Raw genomic sequence first — 17,848 nt, forward strand, 5'->3', positions numbered from 1 at the left:
AAACCAATTTTATGATTGCATACTGCATAAAGGTAAAGTGTTTATTATACCAGAAAATGTATATGTGTTAAACCAGTAATTAACTGAATTGGTAGGGAAAAATTATGAAGTGTACATAACAAGTGTCTGTTTCTCTCTCTCATACAAACACACATCCATGCACAAACACACAAGCGGGAGATTCTAGAGTCAAGCCACTAAACTTATCTTACCTTCAGTTTCTTTATTAATAAAATGATGATTAAACACAAGGAAACACACACACACACAAAGTTCTGTTTTTCTTATCTTACAGAATGTTTGTTTAGAGAAAATGAGATAATTTGTGTAAAAATCCTTTATAAACTCTAACTCATGGTTATAGCTAATAATGAGACATGAAGAAGACACCATTAAAGAACTCCATTAAAAACTCAACAATGTTGATATATTTCTACCCTGAATATTTCGCTGGACAAGTAAACAACTGACAAATCCAACAGAGTCACATCTTCCATCAAATATTTTTATCCTTGAATGTCAATTGAAATTCCAATTGATAGAAACAACTCTTAGTAAGAAGTTGAAAAAAAAAGTCAATAGCCACAGCCAATGGTCATAGGCATAACCCAGATAAAACTGGGCATTCTCATTCTCAATTTAAAGCATGTTTCAGTTTGGAGACACATGGAAATAAAACTTCAATTGGACTCTAAAAATGCATTCAGAACAATGTACATCTTTTCCGATGGAATCTTGAAGATGCAAAGAAGAAAAATAGCCTAATCACATAGCCAAACTCTCTAAAACTTTTTCCTCATCACTTTGTTCTAAATCCATACCTAACTATGGCTACTTTGATCTCTTTCTCTTCTCCCACAACTCTCTTGTCTAGTTGCTTTCATGAGATTATTCCTCCTTTGGTGATTCTCACTTCATCATTTTACTTTCTGGATATTTTATTTTTCTTCACCAGTTTCTCTATGTATACATTATTTTGAATATTTTAATCCCTGTTCCTTAGATTTTTCAATTTTATGTCTCAAAAAATTATGCTACTCAGCAAAATAACAAGGAATTCAGAAGCAGAAAGGTTCCTCCTTCCTAAAAATTGGGTAAGCATTGGAAAATAATTTTACAGGAATATGTATATTTCTTTCTGAAGCAAACGGACTTCTTGGGGAGATATTTATCTTTGTCAACCTGAACTTTTAAAAATCCACTTGATGAGATATAGCAGTCAGGAAAACAAATCCTTGAAGTTGTAGATCGGAAAGTTTATACCTTAAAAGACATACACTTTCCTCTACCCACGCACTCATAGAAGGAAATGCCTGTTTTTTGTAGAGCTTAAATTTTCCCATTACAAAAAAAGTTAACAAGACTGTAAATGTATCTATATACGGAGAAGATGATGATGTCTCAAGAAAATTGAAATATAATATAAAAACATTATAACTACAAATTTTGGGGCTAGTTCTGAAACAAGTAATGAAAACCAGATTAGAAATGAAATAAAACATTTGGAAATATATATATATATATATATATAAATCTATCTATAAATTGAATATATCATATTCAATATAAGATAACATATATGATATATAATATATCATATATCATATGATACATGATACAATATATCATAAAGGTGACATTTCAAATCACAGAGAGATAAATGAATTAGATGACCTTGGGACAAGTTTGAAATAAAATATAAATAGACTCCTATTTTTTCCATATACAAATAAATGTATTCTAGAGACATATTAAGCATACATATTAAATTATTGAAAGAATATGTCAGGAAATTTACATAAATAAAGTTTGAATGGAAGACAAACAAAAAATGGAAGGTTTCAGAACATAACTACAAAAGCAAATCAATATTATTAAAGATTTCATAAACAACATTCAATGTAAGTTCTTAATGAGTAAAAAAGTGCTACAAAGTTAGTAGAGATTAATTCACCCCAATATAAAAAGAGCTCTCAGAGTTCAACAAGAATACAATACAAATGACAAAGAAAATGTAATGGATGCACTAATTTTCTTCCATTCATCCTTCTAGATCTACTCCCTGCCCTTCTCTTTACAGTTCCGTCTTCAAAGAGGTTGGCTCATATGGATTGCATCAATCAACTCCATTGTCCCTAGCTTCTGATGATATTTGGAAAACTGTAGCAGATGAGGGTAAGAAGAGAATGAAGAAGGGTAGTTTTCACTCCAGTTGTCTTCCTACAATATTACTATGGGTTGGCTGTCTCTCTGTACCAAAGAACACAGCACCAGTCAGGCAACTCTCCTTATCAACTAGGCCACTTCTTGCCTTTTCACGTCTAGTGGTGTTAAAGATCGCCCCATTGTTATTATCCTTGGAGTACTGCATTATCCGTCATTGGTTTCCTTAAATCAGTGGTCCCTGAAATGTGACAACTTAGGATCCTATCAATCACCCTTTCGTTGGCTACATTGTTGTAGTCTCACCAATGAACCACACTAGAGTAGTCTCTCATTGTCTGAGATAGTACCAGGAGTTCTTTGTCTCGCATCCAAGAGAATTGAGGAGTGCAGACACAAGGGTGAGGTTGGATCAAAAGTTTAATGACTGAAAGAAGAAAGCTCTCTGCAGTGGAGAGGGCGGCCCGAATGTGTTGCCCACCATGAGGCTGGGGTCCAAGGTTTTTATGGACTGGAAAGGGAAAAGAATGTGCTTATTCTGTGGGCTGTCTTGGAGATAGATAGTGTGATTCAGCTTGGTTGGAGATTTTGGTCTAGGACCAATCAGGAGCTGAAGTTGGAACTCAGCCACGGACCTTCGCCCAGGACCAATCAAGAGCTGAAGTAATGACTCATAGAGGCCAGGCTCACAGTCCAAAAAAAGAAGGAAAGTGTCCACCAGAACCCACTGGAGCCCACCATGTTCATGCCCACAAAAGGAGAAGAAACTTTTTCTTGGGAGCCCATTGATTATACAAAGGACAAAAGCATTTCTATGTTGGGTCTTTTCCCTTATCTGAGTGAGCCAGAGGTTTGTGCAAGTTTTTATTTCAGTGGGTTGTAGGTTCTCTTATCTGTGCAGCCATAGGCATGTCTCCAGGCACAACCCTGTGTGTTAGGTCCCTTGTCAGTACCCACAGCTTGATTTTTTTCCCCAGGCTGCTTTTTATGTTATGTAGGAATAAGGAACTGATCCCTGAGTAGGGGGCTCTTTGGAAACCTTTCCCTTGCTGTCTACCTAAGGCGAGCTAGCTAACTTCTCAATAGGAAATCAAAGTTACATTCAAGATGATGTTAAGATTATGTAAAGTGTTATTTACTCTTTCCACAACAGATTAAATATACAAGTAAATATAGAGCTATATTATATTAAGCCAGACATAAAAGAAATTTGCAAAAGTGTAAAAGAATGCAACTGTTCCCACTAATTTTATTTTAGAAAAAAAGAGTTATTTGTCATAAATTATGCTTTTATGTTAGCATATAATGAGTTTATTCATGTTTTAGATAAAATAGATATTAAAATACTCAGTGTTATCTAATATGTTAAATACTGATAGTTAATCCACATAACTAAAAGTTCATTGAGGCCCTTAAAATATTTTAAGAGTATAAAGACTTCTGGAGTCCAAATTTTTTATAGCCATTGCCTAAAACAATGCACTTGCCTTTATAAAATGCCACTTTTATTTAACTCTTTTAGATTTGCCACATATGTGGCATATAGATACAGGTGTGTCATATGTTTCTGGCCATGACCCTGAGTGATACACTGGAAATTTACAGAAGAGATATAAATTGCTAATAAACCTCACTAATAAAGAAAAAATTAATAAAATGAGATGGTTTTCCACCTGACAAAGTTTTTTGAAAGTTTTAGAACACCCAATTTGTATGAAAGTATAATAAATAAAATGTATTCATCACTTTGTGATTGTAAATTGGTTAAAAAAATGCAGGGTAATCTTTTAGCAACTCTTAAATGTGAAAATATAGAGAGACTTCAAGATGGCTGACTAGAAGCACCTTGTACTCCCCACCTCCACAAAGAAAACCAAAATAATGAGTAGATAATTATACTTTGAGTAGATCACTTAAGAGAGAACACTGGAATTCAACAAAGTGGCTGCAAATGCCTAAAGAAAAGAAGGAGAGAGATTCAAGGCAGTCTGCTCAGCTAGGATTGAGTGGGATCCTGGAGAGGTTCCCCCAGTGTAAGTAAGAGACACCCAGTGCTCTATATTTTCACTGCAGACTTCTGCAATCCTAGCATGGGAGTCCCTTAACCCTTAAAGGCACTGAGACTAACATAGAGAGCTTCATGGAGACCTTGAGAAAGCATTGGTCCAGAGAGGAAGCTCATGCTGGTTCCCACACAACCTCTGCATCCCAAACAGTGACTGCATGATGCTGTATTGAGAGCTCAGCCCTCACGAGGCTGCATCTTGCCTGAGGGCTCAACAGTACCTGCATCTCCACATCCTTGGGGCCACAGTGACATCCCTCAAGTGTAGACATTGCTGAAGCTGAATGCTACTGCCAGGGCTGAAACATCAGTCATTAGCAACAACCACACTGCCCGAGCAGCAGTTACCATGTACTTTCAAGAACCCTGAGGACAAACTCCCTTGCCTGCAGCACCATCAATGCAGCCTGTTACTGCCAGAACCAGAGTGTGAGCAAGGCACATACTCCCCAGACACCTGCTTAAAGTTACTGCAAATAAAAGCAACCCCACCATCCTCAATAGCAGGGCTGCAGTACAGCCACTGCTGCCCACATCTGAGCATTTGACCCAAGGCCTGGGGATCACCCTGCCTCTGCCTACCACAGCTAGAACCTGCAAACACCACTAGGGGTCCTGTTGACTAGCCAATCCCGCCCAACTTCATTGTCCCAATGCACAAGCAAATTTTCCAGAAGTCCTGAGTACCAACCAGCCAAATCTACCATTAGCACATGAGCACTCCTCCTAAGGACCTGTAATCAGGCCTGCCCTCTTGTCACTAACTCGACAGCTGACTCCTATCCACATAAGCCACCTGCAGGCCTGGGGACTGGGACACCCACCCAGTCTGTCTCAGACACTGCCAACAGCAGTACAGAACACATGGAAGCCATCCATTATTGCTACTGCCATCATTTACAACATGCCTGCTTCCCAGGGGCCCAATAATCTACCTACCCACACAGTTTACTGCTGCCAATAATGAGATACAAACAAGTGGATTGGAAACCCAATAATTGGCCAAACTGGACTCACTAACATAAATGCAGTTACTGGCTGTCCTGGGGCCCAAGGACAAGCCCATGTGGCATCTTTTTTCCTGGCAAAACCTCAGCATAGCCACCAATAACAATTGCATCCAAGCTACTAAAGAAATTATAGACACCTCTGATGCTATTACAGTAAAAAAAAAAAAAAATACAGAAACTACGCTACTGCATGCGCCCAGAATAAAAGGATACACTAACCAACAAAATACATGCATCTTCAGGAAAATATCCTGTCCTACGGAAGCAAATTCAAGAAACTGGTATATCAGATATGTTATATCAGATACGCAGATATCAATGTAAGGACACAAGAATTCTGAAAAAGCAAAGAAAAATGATACCTCCAAAGAAACGTAATAATTCTCTAGCAACAGATTCCAATAAAAACATTATAAAATCTTAGAAAAATAATTTAAAATAATGATATTAGAGAAAGTATGTGAGATGCAAGAGAGTGCAGAACAAAAAGAAAAAAATTAGAGAAATAATTTAGAACATGAATGAGAAATTTACCAAAGAGATAAATATTACAAATAAAGCACAAGCAGAAATTCTGGAATAAAAGAATTTATTAAGTAAGATATAAAATACATGCAAAGTCTTCAAGAGTAGACAAGAACAAGCATAATAAATAATTCCAGAACGTGACTATAGGTGTTTTGGAATCCAGTAAGACAAAAATAAACAAAAATGAATAAAAAAGAATTAACGAAGTCTTCATAACATATGGGACACCATTAAGTGACAAAATATTCAAATTTTGATTGTCCAGGAGATCAGGAGAAAACAGAAAGGCTAGTAAATGTATTTCACAAAATAATAGCTGAAAACTTCTGAAGTCTAGCAAGCGATTTAGATATCCAGATACAGAAAGTTCAGAGAACCACAAATAGACACAATTCAAGAATGTCTTTCCAATAGCACATTGGAGTCAAACTGCCACAAGTTGGAAACAGAGAACTGTAGAAACATCAAAAGAAAAGTAACTAATCAATTAGAAGAAAGTCCCCATCAGACTAACAGCAGCTTTCTCCACAGAAACATTACAGGCAAAGAGAGAATGAATGATATATTCAAAGTGCTAGAAGAAAAAAAAAACTGCCGGAAAAATATACTATCCCAGTAATGTTTTCCTTTATACGTGAAGGAGAAATGAAGTCTTTCCAGATAAGACAAAGCTTAGGGAATTCACCACCACTAGACAGACTCTAGAAATAATGTATAAGAGACTCTTACACTGGAAGTGAAAGGACAGTATCATCATTAAAAACACAAGAAAGTATGAAGCCCACCAGTAGAGCAAACACACAAATAAGAAAGAGAAATGACTCAAATTTTACCACTACAGAAAACCACCAAACAACAATGTTAAGCAAAAGAGAGACTGGAACAAAGGATACACAAAATGACCAGAAATCAGTTAATAAAATAAGTTCTCTTATTAATAATAAAATTTGGATGTAAATGGATGAAACATTCCACTTCAAAATATAGACTGGCTGAATGAATGATACAAATGGCCCAAATATATATTTCCTACAAGAAACTGATCTCACCTATAAAGACACATCTAGGCTAAAAGTAAACAATGGAAAAAGATATTCCATGCACATGTAAACCAAAAGTGAATAGAGTAGCTATACTTATTGCAGGTAAAACAGACTTTAATTAAAAGCCATTAAAAGAGATAAACAAGGTTCCTACATAATAATAAGACAAATCAGCAAGAGAATATAAAAAATTTAAGCATATATGCACCCAACACCAGAGCAATAGATATACAAAATATACAAAACAAATATCATTAGATCTAAAGGGAGAGATAAACTCTAATAAAATAATAGTTTGAGAATTCAACACCCCACTTCCAGCATTAGTCCCATCATCTAGACTAATAATTATAAAAGAAACTTTGGATTTAAGCTGCACATTAGACCAAATGGACCTTAAGAGACATTCACAGAACACTTCATCTAACAACTACAAAATACAATGTTTTTATAGACACATGGAATATTCTCCATGATATACCACCTGTTAGGACACAAAACAAAACTCAGCAAATTTTTAAATATTTAAATCATATCATGTATCTTCTCAGACAATAACAGAATAAATCTAGAAGTCAAAAACAGAAACCTGGGAAATACTACAAATACATGAAAATTAAACAACATGTTGCTGAATGGCCACCGGGTAAACAAAGAAATTAAGGAGAAAATCAATAAATGTCTTGAAACAGATGAAAATGAAAACCCAATATACCAAAACCTATGAGATACAGCAAAAGCAGTGATAAGAGAAAAGCTTATAGGAAAAAATGACTAAACCAGAAAAGTAGAGATTCCAAATAATTTAATGATGCACCTCAAGGATCTAGAAAAGAAAGAAGTAAAGAAACACAAAATTAATCAAAGGAAAGAAATAATGTAAATCAAAACAGAAATAGATAAAATAGAGACTAAAATACCAATACGAAAATTCAACAAAATGGAAAGGTTTTTTAAAATTTCAACTGCTATTTTACATAAAGAGAGTACATATACAGGCTCATTACATGGGTATACGGCAGGATGCTGAGGTTTGGGATTAGGATCCCACTATCCAGATAGTGAGTATAGTACCAAATAGGTAGTTTTTTTCTTACCTCTTACCCCTCTCCCTCCCTACTCCATCTAGTACTCCACATTGTCTGTTGTTCCCATGTTTATGTCCATATGTGCTCAATGTTTAGTTCCCACTTACAAGTGAGAACATGCAGTATTTGGTTTTCTGTTCCTGCATTAATTTGCTTAGGATAATGGCCTCCAGTTGTATCTATGTTGCTTTATGAGACATAATTTTATTCATTTTTATCTCTCTGTAGTATTCCATGGTGTATATGGAGCATATTTTCTTCATCCAATCCACCACTGATAGACACCTAGGTTGATTCCATGTCTTTGCTACTGTGAATAGCCCAGTGATGAACATACAAGTGTGTGTGTGAGTGTGGTAGAATGATTTATTTTCCTTCAGATATATACCCAGTAAAGGGATTGCTGGGTTGAATGGTCGTTCTCTCTTAAGAAAGTTCTTTGAGAAATCTCCAAATGGCTTTCGACAGTGGCTCAAGTAATTTGCATTCCTGCCAAAAGTTTATGTGTTCCCTTTCCTCTGCAGCCTGGCCAGCATCTGTTATTTTAGACTTTTTAATAATAGCTATTCTGCCTGTTGTGAGATGGTATCTCATTGTGGTTTTGATTTGCATTTCTCTGAGGATTAGTGATGATGGGCATGTTTTTCACCTGTTTGTTGGCTGTGTGTATGTCTTCTTTTGATAAATTTCCATTCATGTCTGTTGCCCATTTTAAATGGGGTTCTTTGTTTTTCTTTCTGATTAGTCTAAATTCTTCATAGATTCTGGATATTAGAACTTGGCCAGATGAATAGTTTGTGAATATGTTCTCTCTTTCTGTAAGTTGTCTGTTTACTCTGTTCATAATTTATTTTGCTGTGTGGGTGCTCTTTAGTTGAATTACATCCCGTATTTCAACTTTTGTTTTTCTTGCAACTGATTTGGGGGACTTAGCCAAAATTATTATTCTCTGAGAAGGGCATTTCCTAGGTTTTCTTATAAGATTTTTTAGTTTTGAGGTCCTACATTTATGTCTTTAATTCATCTCAAGTGAATTTTTCTGTTTGGTGAAAGGTAGGGTTCCAGTTTTTTCCTCTGGCTAGCCAATTATCCAAGCACAATTTATTGAAAATGAAGTACTCTTCCCATTGCTTATTATTGTTGACTTTGTCAAAGATCAGATGATTGTAAGTGTGTGGCTTTATTTGTGTGTTCTCTATTTTGTTCCATTGGTCTGTGTGTCTGTTTTTGTACCCAGTTTCATGTTGTTTTCGTTACTGTAGCCTTATAGTATAGTTTGAGGTTGGGTAGTGTGATGCCTCTGGCTTTGTGCTGAGAAGGAAATCAAGGAGGAAATCTGATTTACAATAGCTACAAATAAAAACAAACAGTAGGAATAATCTTACTAAGAAGGTGAAATACATCTACAAAGAAAACTACACACACTGATGAAAGAAATGGAAGAGGACACAAAGAAATGAAAACAATATCACATGTGCATGGGTTGGAAGATTTAATATTGTTGAAAAAAATTATACTTCCCAAAGTAGTCTACAGATTAAATGTGATCCTTATCAAAATACCAATACCATTTTTCACATTAATAGGAAAAAAATGCTACAATTTGTATGGTACAAAAAAAATGCCCTAATAGCCATAGCAATCTTGAACAAAAAGTACAAAGCTAGAGGCATAACACAATCTGACTTCAAAATATCACACAAGGCTATTGCAACCAAAACACCATTGTGCAGGTATAAAGAAATACACGTAGCCAAAGAGAATAGAACAGAAAATCCAGAAATAAATCCACGTGTTTACAGCCAACTGATTTTTGACAAAGGCACCAGGAATGGACACTGTGGAAAGGATACACTCTTTAGTGAATGATGCTGGGGTAATTTGATATTGACATGGAGAGAGGAATGAAACTGGGTCCCTGTTTCTCACCATATAAAATAATCAACTCTAGATGGACTAAAGACTTAAACATACCCGAAACTCTAAAACTACTAGAAGTAAACACAGGAGAAACACTTCAGGACATTCATATAGATGACGATTTTATGGCTAAAACTTCAAAACAACTGGCAACAAAAGCAAAAATAGTCAAATGGGACTATATTAAACTAAAAAGCTACACAGCAAAAGAAAAAAATCAGAGTTAAGAAACAAGATGTTAAATAAAATAAAATGTTAGCAAACTATTCATCTGACAAGGCACAAGTACCTAGAATATATAAGGAACTCAAACAACTCAACAGTAAACCAACCAACCACACACACAAAATAGTCTTCCATATTGATCTCGAGTTGGAAGAGGCAAGTCCGGTCTCAAAATGGAGGTAAAACCGCTGCCCGGTCGCCCCCAGCCCAACTCTGGCCACCGCCGTCGCCGTCGCCGCCGGCAGGAGGAGGGCCATGATCCAAGGGAACCAAAGCAGTTGAGAAATAATCTCACTAAAAAAGCGGGCATAGGCCAGGCACGGTGGCTCACATCTGTAATCCCAGCACATGAGGAGGCAGAGACGGGCAGAATCTTGAGGCCAGGAGTTTGAAACCAGCCTGGCCAACATGTCAAAACCCTGTCACGAATAATAATAATAATAATAACAATAATAATAATAATAACAACAATAATATAATAATAAAATAATAATAATAATAAAAGCTGGGTGTGGTGAAACTTGCTTGTAATCCCAGCTACTCGGGGGTCTGAGGCATGAGAATCACTTAAGCCCAGGAACCGAGGTTGCAGTGAGCTGAGATTGTGCCACAGCACTCCAGCCTGGGCAACAGAGTGAGACTGTCTCAAAAAAAAAAAAAAAAAAGGAAAAAGTGGGCAAAATGAATGAATGGGCATTTCTCAGAAGAAGATATAAAAATAGTCAAAAAGCATTTAACAAAATACTCAACACCACTAATCACGGGGACAATGCATATCAAGACTGCAGTGAGACATTATTTTACACCAATTAGAACAGCTATTACTAAATAGACGAAACATTAACAGATTCTGGTGAGGATGGGAAGAAAAGGGAGCTTTTATACACTGCTGGTGGGAACATAAATTAGCATAGACACTATGGAAGGCAGCCTGGAGATTTCTCAAAAAAAATTTGAAAGTAGAATTACCATATGGTCTAACAATCCCACTACTGGGTATTTATTCAAAGGAAAACAAATCACTATATCAAAGTGGTATCTCCACTACCATATTTATCGCAGCACTATTCAAAATCACAAAGATATGAAATCAATTTAAGTGTCCATCAACAGATGAATGAATACAAAAACATGGTATATATACACAATGAAATAATATTTAGCTATAGAAAAAAAAACTTGTACACTGTTGGGACTGTAAACTAGTTCAACCACTGTGGAAGTCAGTGTGGCGATTCCTCAGGGATCTAGAACTAGAAATACCATTTGAACCAGCCATCCCATTACTGGGTATATACCCATAGGGTTATAAATCATGCTGCTATAAAGACACATGCACACGTATGTTCATTGCGGCACTATTCACAATAGCAAAGACTTGGAACCAACCCAAATGTCCAACAACGATAGACTGGATTAAGAAAATGTGGCACATAGACACCATGGAATACTATGCAGCCATAAAAAATGAAGAGTTCATGTCCTTTGTAGGGACATGGACGAAACTGGAAACCATCATTCTCAGCAAACTATCGCAAGGACAAAAATCCAAACACCGCATGTTCTCACTCATAGGTGGGAATTGAACAATGAGAACACATGGACACAGGAAGGGGAACATCACACTCCACACTCCGGGGACTGTTGTGGAGTGGGGGGAGGGGGAAGGGGGGAGGGATAGCATTAGGAGATATACCTAATGCCAAATGACGAGTTAATGGGTGCTGGACACCAACATGGCACATGTATACATACGTAACAAACCTGCACATTGTGCACATGTACCCTAAAACTTAAAGTATAATAATAATAAAATAAAAAATACAAATTTAAAAAATTTTAAAAAAATCTGTCACTTAAAGCAACATGGATGAAACTGGAGGTCATGATGTTAGGTGAAATACGCCAGGCACAGAACAACAAATATTGCATCGTCTCACTCATATGACAGAGCTAAAGATTTTAGTCTCAGGGAGGTAAAGAATAGAATGATTGATACCCAAGGCAGAAAGGGGTGGAGTGAAGTAGGTAAAGAAAGGTTGGTTAAAGGGTAGAAATATACAGTTAGATAGAAGGAGTATGTTCTAATATTTGATAGCAGAGAAAAGTGACTACTAGTTAACAAGAATGTATTGTATATTTCAAAATAGGTAAAGAGAAGATTGGAAATGTTTTCAACACATTGAAATGATAAATACTTGAGGAGGTGGACATTCCAAACACACTTGCTTGATCATTACACTGTCTATTCGTGTAACAAAATATCACATGTAACCCATCAATATGTGCAAATATTATGTGTCAATAAAAAGAAAGTATAAATGTATTATGAGCCCATATTTCAAATGCTAGGAATTTATCCTACATGTATAAAAGTGTGAGTGCTTAAAAATACTATTATGATATTCACTACAGCACTGTTTGCAATAGAAAAAAAGAAAGTAAAAATACAAAGAAAAATAATGTTAATAAACAGAATGGAAGATAAAATATTATACAGCCACATTATAACCATGTAATGTTTAAGACAAAGAAACACAAGTTATAACTATATGTACTTAGCATAGAACTATAACTGTGATATATTAAAGGCAACAGGTAAGTTACAAACTAATATATACAGTATGTCCCATTTGTTCCATGGTGTACATGTCCCATATGTACACCACGAATGTACATATGCATGCATTTATATCTTTCTTTCTAAGTATGATGAAACCTATAACAAATTATTTAAATAGATGAGATAGAAAGAGAGGAGTGAATATTCTCACCAAAAACAATTTTTAAAATAAAGTGCAAGAACTGAAAAACAGTTTATTTGAGGCTACTTAACATATGAACAAATAGCCCAATGAAATTCAAACATCCTGAGGGTTTTATTATATTGCTGATATTCACTGATAGTCATGTTAATCATCATAATTTCATAAAATAATTTTATGTTCAGTTATATCTTTGCATAAAGTTATAGTATGCTAGTCCATACTAAACACACAGACACACACACACACACACACACACACATTTTATTATATTTAAGAAGTGAGTAAATTTTGCTGTAGCTTTTTCACTCTTCTATGGCTGTCTGTTTTTTTGTGCCATCCTGTTATTACTGCACCTTAGCAGTAATCAATTCTGTTATCAAATATTTTGATACTCAGACCAATGTATTAACTCTTCTAGATTTTGCTTATCTCCAGTACATAAAGAGTAAACAAAAGAAACAAAACTTAACAAATAAATAACACCACCCTGACCTAGTGGAAAGTATGTAGGATGTGAATTTAAGTTCTGGCTATATCACTTAAGATATGAAATTTAAGCAAGTTGTGACATCACAGAGTTCCAGTTTTCTCATCAGCAAAGTAAGAATACTGTCTTATGGATAGCATTAATTTGATTTTCAAATCAGGTTAGGTACATAAAAGTGCCTAAAATTTTCACTGAATTAGTTGAATTTGAATAAAAATCTTTGTTTTTCATTATAAAAATGTTCAAGCCGTGAAGAAATAGTGGGCATATTTGAGGTATCTGGGACATTTTCTTTCTTCTAAAATCTGTCCATAGGTATAAAGGGTCATTTAATGTTTTAGGAGTGCCTGATCAATGGCTAGCTGTACGATAAACTTTCAAGGATGATTGCAGTGTCACATTGCTATTCAATTTTCCTCACGCAAGGTGCATCTGAGCAGAACACAAGAACAAGATAACTTATTCAACAAATATTTATTGAACAACTTCTGTGCGCAAAACACTGTTTGAGTTCTTGGACATACAAGAATAGACAAAACAGATAAATTATCTGTCTTCTTTAGGCTTACATTGTAGTGTAAAAAACAACAAAAATAGAATAAACATACATTTATAAAATACAATTTCATATATAGATAAGTGTTTGTTAGGAAGAAAAAAAAGAGGGTGGATAAGGAATTTTTAACTAGAGAGAATAAGTGTTTTTCTAGAAGGTATAGTGGGAGGAGTCTTCTCTGAGAATGTAATATTTGACCAGAGACTTGAAAGAGATAAGGGAGTGATTCATAAAGATATCTGAAAGAAGAGCCTTCCCAGCAGAGGAAATAGTAAGTGCAAAGACTCTGAGGTGGAAATTTGTCCAGTTTTCTGAGAAACACCAGGATGTCCAATATAACAAGCTAAGAGGGTGGCAGGGAAGCTGTTCAGTAGATAAAACACGAGGTCAAAATGTACAGAATCATAGGGTCTTACTTGGAATTTTGCTTTTATTAAGATCTGCCTCAACTTTTAACAAGATCCTTTTGGCTGTTAGGCTCTAGAGACTTTATGAGGGTGCCAAACTTGGAAGAAATATTGAAGGTAGACTCAACAGAATTTTCACAATATGAACCCTGTGAGACAGACCCAAATAAAGATCTGGTCTCCCCAGTATGGCCAGCTAGACACGGCCAGGAGGAACATCTCCCACCAAGGGACTGGGACATCAGGAAGACCAGCATACTCCTATCAGATCTTCAGAAAGAAGGCATTGAGAGCAGATGGAGGGAAGATACAGAGGGAGAGGAACAAGGTCTCATTCCTGGTCCCCAATGACTCCTGCAGAAGAGGTGAGTTGAACAGGCAAGGAGCAATCTGCTCTTGCCACAGGCCTCTGGAATCCCTTCAGGCAGAGACCCCTTAACCACCACAGACCCTTGAATTGGCAGGAAGAGCTGCTTAGAGAAGTGGTAGGGGCGGAGCTCAAGTCACTGAGGAGACCAAAGGGTTTGGTGTAAAAGGATTTATAGTACCGCACGACGAGGGATTCCCATATCCCTAGGCTCAACTTGCTCTCATAGAGACGTTAGCCCTAGAGGAACTGTTGGATCTGAATTCTGCAGGGTAGTCTTGCTCATGAGATGGGGCCAATTCAACCAGAGCATCCCTCAGTCTGCTGGCCCATCCTGGGGCTGCAGCCTAGCCATGCCCTACTTGCAATGCAGCCCCCAGGTACCTGCTGGAGGCCTCCATCATGGCTCCTATGCTGGCAGACCACACCTGACTGGCAGAGTGCTCCAGAAAATCAGCCCCCATGGACATGCACAAGCCTTCCTGGGCCCTCTCCCCACTGCAGCCTACCCCGTGGCACTTTGCCAGCACACACTCACCCATAGCCATCCCCCATATCACATCACTGGCATGTGAATGTGTAGGTGGATCTTGCCTTCATTTCCCTGCCATTGCAGCTGTGCACATACATCCTTCTATGCCACTGCTGGTGGTGTGACTGAACCCCACCCACCCTCCCCTTTTTACACTGCAATTGTCATTGGCACTTTGGTGAGTACAGAGACTGCCAGCCCTGACCCCATGAGCACCCCACCCCTGTGTTGACACTGCTGCAGGAAGAACAGCAAACTCACCCCTGCCGTGAACAGCCAATGCTGCAAGAGTGAATGCGCACAGAGGGTGCATACAGTCCTGTGCCCACCAGTGCCCTGGCCCTATGCTAACACCACCACCAATATGAACACATGAACAGTTGCAGGTGGGGGTCCCCGTTCCCTGAAGCCATGCTGCCACTGCTCCTGCTCTGAACACCCACACAGAGGCTGGCAACCCAGTACCCACTAGGGCCCTGTCGCAGCTGAAGAGCATGCACCCTGCCATGCTGCTGCCATCACTGCTGCTGGCACAAGCAAATGAGGACAGATCCCACTGATACCACCCTGTGAAGTGACTTGGCTGACACCAATCGTTGGAGTGCTGTGACAAGCAGTCTGGGAGCACCTCAGCCTCCAAGTGCAGAGGGTTCCTCACCTTGAGGAGCCAGAGGAAAAAGTAACAAACAAAACCTTAAAAAATTACGGGATTATGTAAAGAGACCTAATCTATGGCTCATTGGTATGCCTGAAAGAGATGGGGAAAACGGAACCAACTTGGAAAACATATTTCAGGATACCATCCAGGAGAACTTCCCCAACCTAGCAAGACAGGCCAACATTCAAATCCAGGAAATGCAAAGAACCCCTACAAAATACTTCACAAGAACATCTCCAAGACACATAATCATCAGATTCTCCAAGGTCGAAATAAAAGAAAAAATGTTAAGGCAGCTAAGAGAAAGGACAGGTCACCTACAAAGGGAAGCCCATCAGACTAACAGTGGACCTCTCAGCAGAAACCGTACAAGCCAGAAGCGATTGGGAGCCTATTTTCAACATTCTTTTTTTTTTTTTTTTTTTTTTTGAGATGGAGTCTCACTCTGTTGGGAGTGCAGTGGCACAATCATGGCTCACTGCAAGCTACACCTCGCAGGTTCACGCCATTCTCCTGCCTTAGCCTCCTGAGTAGCTGGGACTACAGGCACCCGCCACCACCCCGGCTAATTTTTTGTATTTTTAGTAGAGACGGGGTTTCACCGTGTTAGCCAGGATGGTCTCGATCTCCTGACCTCGTGATCCGCCCGCCTCAGCCTCCCAAAGTGCTGGGATTACAGGTGTGAGCCACTGCACCCGGCTTTTCAACATTCTTAAAGAAAAGAAATTCCAACACAGAATTTTATTTCCAGCCAAACTGAGCTTCACAAGCAAAGCAGAAATAAGATCCTTTTCAGAAAAGCAAATGCTGATTGAGTTTGTTACCACCAAACCTTTCTTACAAGAGTTTCTGAAAAGAGCACTAAATATGGAAATGGAAGACCATTATCAGCCACTATAAAAACACACTTAAGGCCGGACGCGGTGGCTTATGCCTGTAATCCCAGCACTTTGGAAGGCCAAGGCAGGTGGATCCCGAGGTCAAGAGATCGAGACCATCCTGGCCAACATGGTGAAACCCCGTCTCTACTAAAATTACAAAAATTAGCTGAGCATGGTGGTGTGCACCTGTAGTCCCAGCTACTCGGTAGGCTGAGGCAGGAGGATCACTTAAACCTGGGAGGCAGAGGTTGCAGTGAGCCGAGATTGCTCCACTGCACTCCAACCTGGATGACAGAGCAAGACTCTGTCTCAAAACAACAACAACAACAAAAAACAAAACAAAACAAAATATCCCCCCCCAAAAAAACACACTTAAGTACACAGACCTGAGACATTTATAAAGAAACCACATAAATAAGTCTGAATAATAACTACCTTGAGATACTGTGACAGGATAAAACCCACACATATTAATATTAACCTGAATGTAAATGGGCTAAATGCACAAAATAAAAGTCACAGGGTGACTGCAGGATAAAGGGTTGAAGAAAAATCTACCAAGCAAATTAAAAAAAAAAAAACACAAAAAACCAGGGGTTGCAATCCTAATTTTAGACAAAACAGACATTAAAACAACAAAAAAAGGCCAAAAAGGACAAAGAACAGTATTACATCATGGTAAAGGGTTTAATTCAAGAAGACCTAACCATCCTAAATATATATGCACCCAACACAGGAGCACCCAGATTCATAAAGCAAGTTCACAGAGATCTTCAAACAGACTTACACCCCCACAAAATAATAATGAGGGACTTCAACACCCCACTGAAACTACTAGCCAGATCATCGAGACAGAAAATTAACAAACATATTCAGGACCTAAACTAAAAACTGGATCAAATGGACCTGATAGAAATCTGCAGAACCCTCTACCCCTAAACAGAATATACATTGTTCTCTTCTGCACGTGGCACAAACTCTAAAATCGACCTCATAATCAAACATAACCAATCCTGAGCAAATGCACAAGAACTGAAATCATACCAACCACTCTCTCAGACCACAGCATAATATAAATGGAATTCAAGATTAAGGAAACCACTCAAAACCATACCATTACATGGAAATTAAACAACCTGCTCCTGAATGA

Source organism: Pan troglodytes, chromosome X (assembly GCF_028858775.2).
Source record: "Pan troglodytes isolate AG18354 chromosome X, NHGRI_mPanTro3-v2.0_pri, whole genome shotgun sequence".
NCBI lineage: Eukaryota > Metazoa > Chordata > Mammalia > Primates > Hominidae > Pan > Pan troglodytes.